The sequence below is a fragment of the Bufo bufo genome, chromosome 5, assembly GCF_905171765.1.
Source record: "Bufo bufo chromosome 5, aBufBuf1.1, whole genome shotgun sequence".
In the NCBI taxonomy this organism is placed as follows: Eukaryota; Metazoa; Chordata; class Amphibia; order Anura; family Bufonidae; genus Bufo; species Bufo bufo.
Genome location: NC_053393.1, coordinates 459,770,891 through 459,783,718, shown reverse-complemented (window position 1 = coordinate 459,783,718; position 12,828 = coordinate 459,770,891). Strand labels below are relative to the sequence as shown.

The following is a 12,828-nucleotide window of genomic DNA, read 5'->3' as shown; positions in this document are numbered from 1 at the left end:
AGGGGACAGGAGACGTGGTGCCTAGATATCACAGCCACATGAACCCTGTGGGAGCTGAACTGGAAGAGAAGGAGGGGGAGGGGTACATAGGACCACAGGCAATGTGTAGCAAAATGAGTGTTTTTTTCTACTCAGCTGATAGGAGAGGAGGAGCAGGAGCAGCCAGAGGAGCTACAGGTCAATAAGGAAGACAAGACAGAAGACCCAGACACACCGTGGCAGTATGCAGTGGAGATGGAGGCAGAGAGTCCCTCCGAGTCACTTGCACAAATGACCTGATGCATGCTCAGTTGCTTGCGCAGTGACAGCCGAATTGTCACGATTTGGAAGAGGGATGACTTCTAGCTCTCCACCTTGTTGGACCCTCGCTACCGGTCCAAAATGGGGGACCTTTTTTACACTCACTGAGAGGGAGGACAAACTGAACTACTACAGAGACATCCTTTGTAGTCAGTTGGCCGCTGCCTATCTTTGCCATTGTCTATCCTCTTGCAGGTCTGACCGAGGGGGCCCTCTGCGCTCACGTTCCACTGACATGGCTGCTGGGTAGGAGTCGGTTGGCAGGAGCAGTACCAGCTCCATCAGCAGCAGCCTGAGTCTACAGTCGCTGATGAGTAGCTTTCTTCACCCGCATAGTGTGCAGGTAGCCCTGGAGCAGGACCTTAACCAGCAGGTGGTGGCACACTTGGACAGCACCCTGCCAACCCACATTGAAGATCCGCTGGACTACTGGGCAGCCAAACTGGATTTGTGGCCGAAACTAGCAGAGTTTGCCCTGGAAATGCTGGCCTGCCTGGCAAGTAGTGTGGCATCATAGCGGGTGTTTAGTGCGACAGGGGCCATAGTTACCCCAAGGAGAACTCGCCTGTCCACCCAAAATGTGGAGAGACTGACCTTTGTCAAGATGAATCAGGCGTGGATCAGCCAGGATTTCCACCCACCAATGAGTGATGCATCTGATTAAATCATCCATGCCGCCTCACCCTAACCTTGAAAAAAAGAGACCAGTTTCTTCTGGCTACCTGCCTCAGCTACTATTCTGATGCTGGCACCCGCCTGATGCCACACATCTGATGCCAAGTGCTCCTTTCATCCACCTTTATCAGCGGGTACTAGTATTGCCACCCACCACCCTACTCTGTCACCTAGTCAATTCGTGGTCTCCTGATGCTGCTGCTGCCAAATCCACACTATGTCACCTTGCCACTCTGTGGTATCCTGATGCTGCTGCTGCCATCTCCACACTATATCACCTTGTCACTCTGTGGTATCCTAAAGGCTGCTGCTGACATCGCCACACTATGTCACCTTGCCACTCTGTGTATCCTGATGCTGCTGCCATCTCCACACTATGTCACCTTGCTACTCTGTGGTATCCTCCTGATGCTGCAGCTAACATCTCCACACTATGTCACCTTCGCACTCTGTGATCTCCTGATGCTGCTGCTGCTGCTGCCATCTCCACACTATGTCACCTTGCCACTTTGTGGTATCCTGATGCTTCTGCTGCTGCCATCTCCACGCTATGTTACCTTGCCACTCTGCGGTATCCTGATGCTGTTGCTGTCATCTCCACACTATGTCACCTTACCACTCTGTGGTATCCTGATGCTGCTGCCATATCCACACTATGTCACCTTGCCACTCTGTGGTATCCTTATGCTGCTGCCATCGCCACACTATGTCACCTTGCCACTCTGTGGTATCCTGATGCTGCTGCCATCGCCACACTATGTCACCTTGCCACTCTGTGGTATCCTGATGCTGCTGCCATATCCACACTATGTCACCTTGCCACTCTGCGGTTAGAGCTAAATTAGCCAATGGACTTCAGAAGCACCAGTGACCAGGAGAAGCCTAAAAGTGCCTGGACACAACCGGATGATTATTGCACAGAATTATCCTTTACCACATGCCTCTATGCAGGGGCGTAACTACCGGGGAAGCAGGGGAAGCAGCTGCTTCGGGGCACGGGCTGCCAAGGGGGCAGCATGTGTGACAGTTTATTTACAAGTTCGTTAAATATTGATGTCTTACTGTTCAGGGCCCCTTCATAGCCGCTGACCAGGCCCTTCTGATGTGTCTGGGATTCGAACCCACAACCTCCAATGTCTGAGTGTATCAGAGGTAAAGCATTTACCCTCACAACCATAAAGGCTGCATTACAACTGAGTGGAAATAAATGAGACTTCTACTGTTATAGCTGGCTAAGTGTACATCTATACACATGACAGCTGCCCCAACACACCCAGCACTGCTATATCTCTATATGACAGCTGTCCCAGCACACTCAGCTCTGCTATATCTCTATAAATGAGCAGCTGTCATGTGTATAGATGTACACTTAGCCAGCTATAACAGTTGAAGTCTCATTTTTTTTCAGCCAGCAGCAAGGCATCTCTTATGGTTTAGAGGTTAGGTGCTTTGCCTCTGATACAGAAGGTCGTGGGTTTGAATCCCAGTAGAAACCTTTTCTGAAATACAAGCACTGACTCCATATATGGACATACAGGGCGGGACACAGGAAGAGGCTGCATCGCATCGCTGACATGGAGGTAAGTAGAAGTGTTTATTTTATTTTTTTTAATACCCGACTGTTACTGCCATGGGGGGAGCGGGGGGCACTTGATACTGGCACATGGGGGGGGGGGGAGGCACCTGATACTGGCACATGGGGGGGGAGAGGGGTTGGCACCTGATACTGGCACCTGGGGGGGAGGGGGGGTTGGCACCTGATACTGGCACATGGGGGGGAGAGGGGTTGGCACCTGATACTGGTACCTTGGGGGGAGGGAGAGGGGTTGGCACCTGATACTGGCACCTGGGGGGGGGGTTGGCACCTGATACTGGCACATGGGGGGGGAGAGGCACCTGATACTGGCACATGGGGGAGGCACCTGATACTGGCACCTGGGGGGGAGAGAGGCACCTGATACTGGCACATGGGGGGGAGAGGGGTTGGCACCTGATACTGGCAGATGGGGGGGGGGAGAGGCACCTGATACTGGCACATGGGGGGGAGAGGGGTTGGCACCTGATACTGGCACCTGATACTGGCACCTGGGGGGGGGTTGGCACCTGATACTGGCACATGGGGGGGGGAGAGGCACCTGATACTGGCACATGGGGGAGGCACCTGATACTGGCACCTGGGGGGGGAGAGAGGCACCTGATACTGGCACATGGGGGGGGAGAGTGGTTGGCACCTGATACTGGCACCTGGGGGGGGAGGGGGGTTGGCACCTGATACTGGCACATGGGGGGGAGAGGCACCTGATACTGGCACATGGGGGAGGCACCTGATACTGGCACCTGGGGGGGAGAGAGGCACCTGATACTGGCACATGGGGGGGAGAGTGGTTGGCACCTGATACTGGCACCTGGGGGGGAGGGGGGGTTGGCACCTGATACTGGCACATGGGGGGGAGAGGCACCTGATACTGGCACATGGGGGAGGCACCTGATACTGGCACCTGGGGGGGGGGAGAGAGGCACCTGATACTGGCACATGGGGGGGAGAGTGGTTGGCACCTGATACTGGCACCTGGGGGGGGAGGGGGGGTTGGCACCTGATACTGGCACATGGGGGGGGGAGAGGCACCTGATACTGGCACATGGGGGGGAGAGGGGTTGGCACCTGATACTGGCACCTGGGGGGGAGGGGGGGTGGCACCTGATACTGGCACATGGGGGGGGAGAGGCACCTGATACTGGCACATGGGGGGGAGAGGGGTTGGCACCTGATACTGGCACATGGGGGGAGGCACCTGATACTGGCACCTGGGGGGGAGGGGGGGTTGGCACCTGATACTGGCACATGGGGGGGAGAGAGGCACCTGATACTGGCACATGGGGGGGGGAGAGGGGTTGGCACCTGATACTGGCACATGGGGGGGATAGAGGCACTTAATACTGGCACATGGGGGGGGAGAGGGGTTGGCACCTGATACTGGCACATGGGGGGGGGAGAGGGTTTGGCACCTGATACTGGCACATGGGGGGGAGAGAGGCACTTGATACTGGCACATGGGGGGGAGAGGGGTTGGCACCTGATACTGGCACATGGGGGGGAGAGGGGTTGGCACCTGATACTGGCACCTGGGGGGGGGAGGGGGGGTTGGCACCTGATACTGGCACATGAGGGGGGGGGAGAGGCACTTGATACTGGCACTTTTTTTGTGGGGGGGGGGAGATGGCACTATGATACTGGGACATGTGGGGGGGGAGGAGAGAGGCACTTGATACTGGCACATGATGGGGGGGGCATTATGGGGGACACTAGGCCGGCAGCCTATCAGAGGCCGGACACTGAGGGGCATCTACTGGGGCACTATATATGGGGCATTTTATACTGGTACATTATGGGGGGCACTAGCAGGAAGGGGGGAGAGGAGCACTATGGAGGCATTTACTGGGGGCACTATATAGGGGTATTTTATACTGGGACATTATGGGGGCACTATGGGGACATTAGCTCAACTGGGGGCATTACAAGGGGGTATTTTTGCACTGTCACATTATAAGAAGAATTATTACTACTGGGGGGGGGCATTATGGTGGGCTTTATTACTCCCCCATGGTATGACCCCCTAGTAGCAGCACCAGCCTCTCCCTGCTCTGCGACCCCACTGCCCCTTCTCCAAATCCTTATTATGAAATCTTTCTCATTAGGATAAAGCACAACATCAGCTCCGCCGAGCCCCCAGCCAAAGTGTGGAAGTGGCGTCCGAGATCCCCAAGGGTCAAGTAACTAAGTTTTCATGTGAAATATGTTTATGTTATACACATATAGCATCCACTGTGCCCCACAATATACAGTATACCGCTACACTGTGCCCCACAATATACAGTATACCGCTACACTGTGCCCCAAAATATACAGTATACCGCTACACTGTGCCAAAGGAGTGGGGTTTACACAGGAGGAGGGAGGTGCGAAGCGCGCTGGGGGGGGCCCTTACAAATATTTGCTGTGGGGCCCAGTCACTTCTAGTTACGCCCCTGCCTCTATGGACATAGTGAACTGTAATTCATCAGTTATCCTGCACAAAGAATGGAGCAGAAGACTGATGCCTGCCGTTAGGGAGACCACCCTGTGGATTGCTACTGACCAGTAAGAGTAATTATATTCAGTACCTGAGTGCTAGAGCATGAACAAAGCATAGACAAATATAGGGAGAAGGAAACTCCTCAAAGTACAATTGCCAAGCCTGTTATAGGAATTGCAGTGGATATTATTGGGATTATCACCTTTGCCCTATAAATGAACTGTATTGACTACCTGGAGACAAGTCATTCAAGTAAAGGTTCAACTGTTTTTGTACAACTGACTCCTCATCTTTTCCACCAATCTTTGCACCTAACGGTGCTGGCGTCATGAACACAGGGGCCCAGCCACCAAAGCAGCCTAGATGCACCCATTACCATCAAGGGCACCTCCAACTTCCATCTGGCTGGTGTTCCCTGCAATAGAGAGTGCCCCGGAGTATTTAGTGCTGTCTTACCCTTCACTGCACGCCGGCCCAGGGAGGCTGAGTACTGACTACTACTACCCCCATCGGCCCACCGTAGCCTCATGTGTTTTCCCTGCGGTCTGGTCTGTTGGAATTGTGCAACTCGGTGGCCTTCTCCTGATGCTGCTGCTGCCGCCACCTCCAGATTATGTCATTGTGCCACTCCTGATGCTTCCACCTCCAGACTCTGTCATTGTGCCACTCGGTGGCCCCTTATACAGCTGCCAACTCCAGACTCTGTCATTGTGCTACTCGGTAGCCCTCTCCTAATGCTGCTGCTGCTGCCAACTCCAGACTCTGTCATTGTGCCACTCGGTGGCCTCCTCATACTGCTGCCACCTCACCACTATGTCATAGATCCACTCTGTGGACTTCTCATGCTGTTGCCACCCTCCCCACTTCATGACTGGTCCACTATCTTGGCTTTCAGCCTGGCTGACATAATCATTTATTTGACCTTTCTTCTGATTGGTCAGAAGGAAGGAAAAATGAGATGCACAATGGATCCTGTCTGTGTAGCAGCTGTAAGCCCTGTATGGTCCCATCAGAATTGGCTTATGATTTGGTAGACAAAAGCAGGAGTGGGTACAAAACACAGAAGACATGCAAATATTCCATTAACGTGTCATGTTTGTTTTAGATCCACTCCTGTTTTTTTTTACATTAGCAATACTGATTGATTATTGAGCAAATGCTGACCGCGTGAAGGCATATGCTCCACAGACAGGATCCATTTTTTGGGGGTTAATGTTATGATGGATCAGAGGAGGGGCAAATTAATCAGTGACGTCAACACTAACTTACTCCTAACACCCTCTCCACTCTGTCAGGGGGGACGGACTCTACTTGTATAAGCATTTGATAGAACAGATTCTATAGACATCTATGTGGAATCAGCTGACAAGGGTGTAAAAGGAGTGCGCTTCTTCTTTACTCTAACATCAACCTGTGAGGCTGAGTTAATACTTCAGTTTTTTGGTCAGTTTTGGCCCTGTGACTGCCCAAATAAGTGAAGTATGCAGTGATTCTAAGAGCGACCCCTGTCATTTGCATGTCATACTGACTCACAGTATTATTTCACTACCACATGTGGGGTTTCGCTCTGGTAGACAGGATTAACGGACGCAGTATAGAGGCAACAACAATTTCTTTGGATCAAGCAGTGTTTTATTCACACTTTAGGCAAGTGACAAAACAGGCAGTCATAATCAAACAAAAAGTCACCTTGCGGTGTTGGTGGTAATTCACACTTTGCGGCAATTCTGCCTCAAAGAGACCTTGACCATAGCAGCACCAACCTGTTTTCATGCCAAATAGGTATCAAGCCTTCATACAAACACAAAGCTCCCAGATCCCAACACAGAGACCTGGCTTCTGAGCCCAGCTGACTATTTAAGGACAGCCAGGTGCTGCCAAAACCCGGACCGGCACTTAAAATCCAGTCCTAAATTTGATCTCACCTGGCTGGAAACAAGCACAGCAGCACATGCTGGGAGGAAAATACCTGTTTTCCCAGACAAAACCTCTCACTTTGTCACATACCCCCCTTCCCTTTTGTTCAACCCTGATGGCAGGGGGTAAACACACCAGAGACAGTGTACCTGGGACAGGACATCAGTGTTTCCCTGTAACCGGCCTGCCCTGTGTTCCACCGAAAACTTAAAGTTTTGTAGGGAGAGAAACCATCGGGTGACAGGCATTTCTGTCCTTGGCCTGGCTCATCCACTTGAGAGGATCACCAGGCGGAATTTTCTCCCCAATAAATAATAGCGGACAGATGATAGTGCCCACTTGATAGCCAGGCACTCTCTCCACTATACTATACTATACTGGATCTCGGCTGGTATGAGCTTACGGCTGAGGAAGACAACGGTATGCTCCTACCCGTTGACTTCCTGAGACAGTAGAGCACCGAGGCCTACTTCGGAGGCATCGGTCTGTAGTATAAACTCCCTTTTAAAGTCGGGCGTCACCAAAACTGGGGACCTGCACAGGGCAGACTTCAAAGTGGAGAAAGCCTTTTCCTCCCGATCCATCATTGACTTGTGTCCCTTCAAGAGTCCTGTCAAGGGGGCGGCTAGAGTAGCAAAGTGGGCAAAAAACCTCATGTAATAGCCCACCATTCCCAGGAATGACTTTATTTGCCTAGTGGAGACAGGTCGGGGCCAATTCCGTATCGCTTCTATTTTGTTCACTTGGGGTTTGATGACTCCGCGCACAATGAAATACCCCAGGTACTTAGTCTCTTCTAACCCTATCGCACATTTTTTTGGGTTAGCAGTTAGGGTAGCCTTCTGAAGGGAGTTCACTACAGCCTGCACTTTGGGTAGGTGACTTTCACAGTTGGTACTGTGGATGACAATATCGTCCAGGTAAGCCGAAGCGTACCGACGATGTGGACGAGGCACGATGTCCATTAGTCGCTAAAAGGTGTTGGGGGCGCCATGCAGACCAAAGGGTAAGACCTTATATTGATACAGCCCCTCAGGCGTGATGAAGGCAGTTTTCTCTTTGTCAGCCTCCATTAAGGGCACCTGCCAGTACACTTTTGTAAGGTCCAAAACAGAAAAATACCGGGCTTGTCCTAACCTCTTGATAAGCTCATCCACCCAGGGTATGGGATACGCATCGAATTTGGAAACCTCGTTAAAGGGATTCTGTCACCTCCCCTAACCCAAAATCGGATTTTAGAGCAGTCATGCAGCACAGCTTACCTTGAATCGGCTGTGCTCTTCTATCTTGTAATCCGTCCAGTAGTTTATGAGAAAAACGACTTTTATGATTATGCTAATTAGCCCTGAAGGTGCCCAGAGGGGCGTTTTATTCCTCTTAGTGTGCCCAGTAACGCCCCTCTTACAGTGCCCAGAACGCCTTCCTTCCGACTGCCTAACCGCCCACAACCTCTCATCCCTCTCCTCCCCCTACCTCACGGCCGAACGAACTCTCGCGCAGGCGCAGTACCCACTGAGGGCTGCGCCAGTGCGATTTGCTGGAGACTGAGGGAAGAGCGAGCATCGGACGTCACTGGGCTCGGCGCATGCCCAGTGACGAGGATGAAACTCCTGCCCTCAGGCTGTAAGCAATTTTTACTGTGGCAGCCACCTCTCTTACATCAAAGGGGCCGATATCCGGCCGCGGGCTGTCTTCTGTACAGGTTTCCCAATCTTTCCACGGTTTGAGTAAATTCACATGGTAAACCTTCTCCGGCTTTCACCACCCTGGCTGGTGTACCTTGTAGTTTACATCATCAATTTTCTTGGGTACCTCGTAGGGCCCCTGCCACCTAGCCAGGAACTTACTGTTCACGGTCGGCACCATAACCAAAACCCGATCACCCAGGTTAAAGATCCGGACCCGAGCCTGCTGATTATAAACCCGACTGGGCTCGCTGAGCTGGCTCCATATGCTCCCTATCTGTCTCTATCTGATCTTGCATCTGGCAACGTACTTGTAACGGGGTTCCGAAGGTACACTCGGTCCCCCATTAGCCGCAGACCTGCTGCTTAGCTTCGGGAACGAGGATCTGTGTTTTACCTCGTTCCCAGGGCGGCTTTACTCGCTGGATGGCTCCCTGCTCCTAAGTCTGCCTTGAGCGCCGAGCTGATCACTCGGGGCTCGACTGGTTGGTCTGTCGGTCATGTGACGCTGGCCACGTCACATGACCCTCACTCCCCACTATAAATACAGGCAGCCTGCTGGCCACAGGTTGCCTGTTAATTTAGGTTCCACCTGTGATTTGGTCTTTCCTGGCGTACTTACCTCCTGCTGAATTCCTGACGATCCTCTGCCTGCTCCTTGTGTACTTTGCTGCTCTCCTGGTATTTATGACCCCGGCTTCTCCTGACAATTCTCTGCTTGCTCCATTTGTACATTGTAGCTTTCCTGGTATTGACTTGGTCCGTTCACATCCTGTTGTTTGTCTGTCTGTCATCCCTGCACTTATTCCAAGTTAGGGATTGCCGTCCAGGTGTCCCCTGTCATTAGGACTCGCAAGGCAAGTAGGCAGGGCCAGGGGTAAGGGTGGAGCGCAGTGGTCACTTCCCTCCCCCCTGTGTGTGTACACGACCGTTACAGTACTCATAGAAACATAGAAACATAGAATGTGTCGGCAGATAAGAAACATTTGGCCCATCTAGTCTGCCCAATATACTAAATACTATGGATAGCCCCTGGCCCTATCTTATATGAAGGATGGCCTTATGCCTATCCCATGCATGCTTAAACTCCTCCACTGTATTTGCAGCTGCCACTTCTGCAGGAAGGCTATTCCATGCATCCACTACTCTCTCAGTAAAGTAATACTTCCTGATATTACTTTTAAACCTTTGCCCCTCTAATTTAAAACTATGTCCTCTTGTAGCAGTTTTTCTTCTTTTAAATATTCTTTCCTTTTTTACCTTGTTGATTCCCTTTATGTATTTAAAAGTTTCTATCATATACCCTCTGTCTCGTCTTTCTTCCAAGCTATACATGTTAAGGTCCTTTAATCTTTCCTGGTAAGTTTTATCTTGCAATCCATGTACCAGTTTAGTAGCTCTTCTCTGAACTCTCTCCAAAGTATCAATATCCTTCTGGAGATATGGTCTCCAGTACTGCACACAATACTCCAGATGAGGTCTCACTAGTGCTCTGTAGAGCGGCATGAGCACCTTCCTCTTTCTACTGGTAATTCCTCTTGCTATACACCAAGCATTCTGCTAGCATTTCCTGCTGCTCTATGACATTGTCTGCCTACCTTTAAGTCTTCTGAAATAATGACCCCTAAATCCCTTTCCTCAGATACTGACGTTAGGACTGTATCACTGATTTTATATTCTGCTCTTGGGTTTTTACGTCCCAGGTGCATTATCTTGCACTTATCAACATTAAATTTTAGTTGCCAGATTTTTGACCATTCCTCTAGTTTTCCTAAGTCCTTTTCCATTTGGTGTATTCCTCCAGGAGCATCAACCCTGTTACAAATCTTTGTGTCATCAGCAAAAAGACACACCTTACCATTGAGGCCTTCTGCAATTTCGCTGATAAAGATATTAAACAATATGGGTCCCAGAACAGATCCCTGAGGTACCCCACTGGTAACAAGACCTTGGTCTGAATATACTCCATTGACTACAACCCTCTGTTGCCTGTCCCTCAGCCACTGCCTAATCCATTCAACAATATGGGAGTCCAAGCCCAATGACTGCACTTTATTGATAAGCCTTCTATGTGGGACAGTATCAAAAGCCTTACTAAAGTCTAGATAAGCGATGTCTACTGCACCTCCTCCATCTATTATTTTAGTCACCCAATCAAAGAAATCAATAAGATTAGTTTGACATGATCTCCCTGAAGTAAACTCATGCTGTTTTTCATCTTTCAATCCATGGGATTTTAGATGGTCCACAATCCTCTCCTTAAGTATGGTTTCCATTAATTTCCCCACTATTGATGTCAGGCTTTCTGGCCTGTAGTTGCCCGATTCCTCCCTACTACCTTTCTTGTGAATGGGCACAACATTTGCTAATTTCCAATCTTCTGGGATGACTCCTGTTGCCAGTGATTGGTTAAATAAATCTGTTAATGGTTTTGCTAGTTCACCGCTGAGCTCTTTTAATAGCTTTGGGTGTATCCCATCAGGCCCCTGTGACTTATTTGTATTAATTTTAGACAGTTGACTTAGAACTTCTTCCTCTGTAAAGACACATGCGTCAAAATATTCATTAGTCTTCTTTCCTAACTGAGGTCCTTCTCCTTCATTTTCCTTTGTAAAAACTGAACAGAAGTATTCATTGAGGCAGTCAGCTAGTTCTTTATCTTCTTCCATATACCTTCCTTCTTTAGTTTTTAATTTGGTAATTCCTTGTTTTAGTTTCCTTTTTTCATTTATGTATCTGAAGAATGCCTTATTTATCACCTTTTTTCCCTGACTGAGCTAATTTCTCTTCTGTCTGTGCTTTAGAAACTCTTATAACTTGTTTGGCCTCTCTCTGCCTAATCTTATAAATTTGTCTGTCATCCTCATTTTTTTTTTTTTTTTATAATTCCTAAATGCTATCTTTTTGTTTTTAATGATTTTGGCCACTTCTGCTGAGTACCACAGTGGTCTCTTCCTTTTTTTGCTTTTACTGACAAGCCTAATGCAATTTTCTGTTGCCTTCAATAGTGCCACTTTTAAGTAGTCCCATTTCTCCTGGACTCCAATTAAACTGTTCCAGTCTGATAGGGACTCGTATACCACTAATCTAATTTTAGAAAAGTCTGTTTTTCTAAAATCTAAAACTTTTGTTTTTGTGGGGTGTGACTCAGTCACTGTACTTATAGTAAACCACACTGACTGGTGATCACTAGATCCCAAGCTTTCCCCTACAGTAATATCAGATACCAAATTCCCATTTGTGAATACTAAATCTAAAATGGCCTCCTTCCGGGTTGGCTCCTACACTACTTGCTGTAGAGATAATCCCAGTAGGGAATTTAGAATATCTGTACTCCTGGCAGAACTAGCTATTTTGGTTTTCCAGTTTACAGATTGAAGTCTCCCATAATGATAACTTCCCCCTTCAATGTCATTTTAGCTATTTCCTCAACTAGTAGATCATCTAATTCTTTGACTTGGCTAGGCGGTCTATATATCATACCTACACGAGTTACCTTATGATTATCAAGCTGCAAGGTAACCCAAACTGACTCTAAATTGTTCTCGCTAACTTGTATCAAATTTGATTTTATGCTATCTTTCACATACAGGGCCACCCCTCCCCCTTCTTGCCTTCTCTGTCTTTCCTGTATAGAGAGAACCCTGGTATTGATATATCCCAGTCATTACTCCCCTTGAACCACGTCTCAGTAACAGCCACTACATCTATATTCTCAGATGCCATTATAGCCTCAAGCTCATTGATCTTATTCCCTAGACTGCGAGCATTTGTAGACAAGACTCTGAGCTTGTCATTTCTTGACCTTTGTGCTACTGGCCTCTTCTGGCATTGTTCCGGGGGGGCAGTTGGACTGCTGGATTATCACTCTTAATAACACTTGTATGTAAGCAGTGTCCCACTACGTGTTAGTGGGCACCGCAAACGTGCTTTTATCATGTTTTAATATCATGTAATATGCCTGCACTTTGTATTTTATCTCCTGTCATATTCTCCCATGTCACAATGTGATTCTATATACAAAGATCCTTTACACAGGCCTAGTCATTGTGCACTACACTTGTTTCTCCACAAGATGGAGCAGTGTTAGTGTGTATAAATAGCTTAGCTCAGACCTAAGTTAGGCAATTCAAACCAGTTGGTTGTTCAGATGAGCTCAGGTCAATCCAAGTGAGATT

At 49.1% G+C, this 12,828-nt stretch overlaps 1 protein-coding gene across 1 annotated transcript in view; it reads right to left on the bottom strand.

Annotated features, from left to right (window-relative positions):
• Positions 1-12,828, bottom strand: part of LOC121002299 (ATP-dependent translocase ABCB1-like) — a 1,351,406-nt gene that overhangs the window by 303,948 nt on the left and 1,034,630 nt on the right. The gene's annotated exons all lie outside the window — the stretch shown is intronic.